Consider the following 3,805-nt stretch of genomic DNA (forward strand, 5'->3'; position numbering starts at 1 on the left):
TAGTGGGGTTTTTTTTGCATTTAGTGGGGGTTTTCAACCCCCGCGAGTTACTTAGCGGGGGTTTTGAAAAATCCCGAAGTTACACTCGCCACAAATTATTAGCGGCGTTTTTCAGCAAATCCTGGTACCTGCAGATGCATTTAGCGACGGTTTTTAGCGGGGGTTTTAAACCTCCCTTATCCGCAAGCTTTTTTTAACGGGAGTTTTCAACCTCCCTTAAATGCAAGAGATTATTTACCGCTTTAAATCTCCCTTGGCTACTAGAGTTTATTCTTGGGACATTTTTAACCTCATAATCCAAACATCCATAGAGAGAAACTTAAAGTTGAAATATCCAAAACAACAAAACAGTTCAAATAAAGAAACAAACCCATGGACAACTTTCAATCCAAAATAACTCATACACAACTCTCAATCCAAGAAGTTAAAAATTATAACAACTGATGAACCGCTGGAAAGGAGAAATATCATACTTGTACACTTGTGAAACAATATAAAGAAGTTAAAACAGCAATAATCAGCACATTCCTTTGGCTTCCATGCATACATAGAGTAAAGAGAGAATGACCTGTCTGTTATCATGTCAAGCACGGCTCCAAAGGTTGACACTGAATCAAAAAAGTAATGATACAAAATGAAGAAAAAAAATGAAAATGCCAGATTAATAGATTGTTTTATTATAAGGAACAATTGCTTTGAAAATTTAAAAAGAAAAAAGAAAAAAGAAAAATAAGAGTAAGGAGATGAGAGTTTCCCTAATTGCACAGTAAGGGCATACTTCACACTTTGTGGTTGTGGCAAACAAGCTTAGATTAGCTTGTTTACATTTTTTTAAATGAATTCACCTTTCATTTTCTAATTATTTGAACTTAACACTTTCGTTTTCTAATTATTTACACCTATTGCATCAACATGCTAATTATTTAAAGATAATGAAAGCATAACACTTTTACCTATTGCGAAGAAACTTCAACTGATGGTGTAGGCTCTATATGTGCTGGAGGATATGCTCCACATTGTGGTTCAACGCTGATTTTTGTCAGACTTTGGAAACGCTTGACCTTTGCCATGACTGCATAAACAAAGCAAAAACACTGAGAATTAGGCTATTGCAAGAGTATAATTTCTATGTTGTAGCAGAGACAACAACAGACCTTATTCGGATCTTTCTTAGCAGAAATGATAATAGTAGTATTACTGACCACAACATAGATTTACATCATCATTTAGATGGTCCGTAGCCAATGACACATACTCATCATCAAGGCTACACAATTGGTCAAGCTCTTTCATATACATCCTCAGGATAGATTGTTCACTGTTATGCAATTGTCTCCACTAACATATTTTTCATGCAGTGTTTTAACCATTAGTATAGAAACCAAGGACATTAGCTAGAACTGTTACAATCAAAATTATCACGACCTTCACAGGTAGAGAAGTCAAAAAATAGAAGAGAGATTTTTGCATAAGAAAGGGAAGAATGACTTTAAATTTATCTCAAGGTAAATGAAAACTGAAACAAACATCAAACCAAACCCATTACATTTTGCACTAAGCATATTTCAATTTAAAGGTCAGTACACAATATGTAAGTTCTCCTCTTGGAAAATCCAATGCAGAACATCCTCAATATGTAATTATCAGTGGTATTCACATCCACATGAGATTTGATAAGAATAATTTAAGACAAATATAGTGATCAAAAGAAGCCTTAGAAACCTATCATACCCAGAAATTTGTCAGAACATTTCTCCCTTGAACGTCTTCATCTCTGAATGCATGTTCCTCATCACCCTGAAGCTTAGCAAATGAAATCGCAAATGGTCATTTTAAGTCGTTCTGAAACTATCTGTTAATTGAAAACTTAATCTATATAAGTACGCAAAATCCTATATACACCAATCACATACCACAATAAGCAAGAAATTGATCAATTTCCAGAAAGAAATCCAATCACTAATACACAAATCAACAATGAGAATCACAAACAAATGCAGAGATAGAGAGAGAACAGAGAGAGAGAAATGCAAATACCGTGTGAGTAAAATTGCATAGATATCGAATGAACCTAAAACAAAGAACTAATTTGAATGAAACAAGATAACTGATTTGAATGTAACTACCAGATATGCCCGGCTTCAGGTGAACGTGTCGTTCGCGAGGGAACAACAGCCAGGTGCGAAAGACATTTGCAGCATATGGGTTGTGTCTCATTTTGAGGCTCTGCTCCTTCTCCCACCCCTTCTTCCAGTTTTAAGAGGGATATGGGGTCCTCCAAGCTGCAACAAAGTAATTTAAAACACTTAAGAGGCTTCCAAATTTCAGCAGATGATGAATTATAAATAAATTCTTATTTACTCCTAAGTAATATATAAACATTACTAATTCATTTATACACATGTAAAAAACATATCTGGACTAAATAAGCCTCTAGAAATACACTAGTAAAACACAATCATTACAATTTATAAGGTAAAAGTAAAACACAATCTACACTAATTGAAGTACGTGCTCACATCTTCCTCACAAACAGAGTGACTTAGCTGGTGGCTAGGAACGTCAGTTGAGTTTTTGTGCTTTCTAATGAGTTTTTGTGCTCTTGGAAATGGTGATGCCTCATGACGTGTTCCTTGTATAAAGTACACTAACAAGTAGCAGTATATATTAGCTCCATCTAAAAAAAATCATCAAATTTCATCACAACTTAACTATCCCAAATCACAAAAATTTCTATACGGCCAACATCCTACTAGGTAACAACTAGCAAGGCTTTAAATCAGCTCCCCAATGATGTGATTGTAGCTATAATTTCATGATTTCGAAGGTTTTCACAATCACATTGCGACAGTAATTGTATTGTAGCTGCATCACCCACACTCATATATAACAAGAAACCCACTAATTCAGGAACAGAGAAAAATTTAAGAACATGTAGGAGTACTTTTCCAGCTATTGTAAAAGTGAAAACGAAAGTTCAAATTCTTACTTGCGAGCGTTCAAATTCTTAGCTGATTCAGATTCCTGATTCACAAAATCAACCGCACACAGATTACAAATTCGTAATTGAAAGAAATCATGAAAATAATGATAAATTTAACTGATTGTGAAATCAACCACACTCAGAAATCATGAATATAATGATAAGAAATCAACCACACTCAGATGATAATCATGAATCAGAGATTGAAATTGAAATCATAGGAGAAAAGCAAAGCAGAGAAAGACACAACATAGAGTGAAATGCAGACCTAGGTGGTGTGAATGATGAAAACACATACAAATAATCCTGAAAATCTGATAAATCGACTGAACCCTAACTCTAAAATCGCAAAAATTGATAGATCGGTAATGGAGAAGGGAGAAGAAGAAGTGCCTGCGGTAATGGAGAAGACGAATGGTGGTTTGCGACAGTCTCGCTCTCGGTGAACGGCGGAGATAGATCGGAAGTTCTCGTCGGAAGAAGAAGAGCCTGCGGTTATGGCGGAGATGGTGAGAAGGAAAAGGAATCGAGTAAGAGTGTGAGAGTGAAATTAACGTGAGTGAGGAGAGGGTGAGAGGGTGAGAGAGCGAGTGAGTTCAGAGTGAAAATTGGGAACTATTAAACTAAATTTGAGGGGGTTATTAAAACCTCCGTAATTAATAGAAATTAATGAAACTTGCGGGGGTTATCCCGCTAAAAAACCCCACTAAACAGCGAATTTTTTGTAGTGCTTGTTTAGCTTTACTACCTAGGCCTTTGACCAAAAATATTTACTTGGGCCTTTTTTTGCACATATCTGATTTTGACTAGAAATAAATAAAT

General features: G+C 35.5%; 1 long non-coding RNA gene across 2 annotated transcripts; it reads right to left on the minus strand.

Annotated features, from left to right (window-relative positions):
* Positions 1–310: 310 nt before the first annotated feature.
* LOC130740941 (uncharacterized) lies at positions 311–3,027 on the minus strand. Of its 2 annotated transcripts, none has more exons than XR_009020283.1 (5): positions 2,990–3,027; positions 2,127–2,282; positions 1,732–1,797; positions 954–1,072; positions 311–608 (listed from the first exon to the last, which is right to left on the minus strand). It is a non-coding gene; the product is annotated as an uncharacterized LOC130740941 (long non-coding RNA). The 2 variants fall into 2 exon arrangements; XR_009020282.1 differs by having other exon boundaries at positions 1,732–1,803.
* Between the last annotated feature and the right edge of the window lie 778 nt (positions 3,028–3,805).

Source organism: Lotus japonicus, chromosome 2, assembly GCF_012489685.1.
Source record: "Lotus japonicus ecotype B-129 chromosome 2, LjGifu_v1.2".
Taxonomy (NCBI): domain Eukaryota; kingdom Viridiplantae; phylum Streptophyta; class Magnoliopsida; order Fabales; family Fabaceae; genus Lotus; species Lotus japonicus.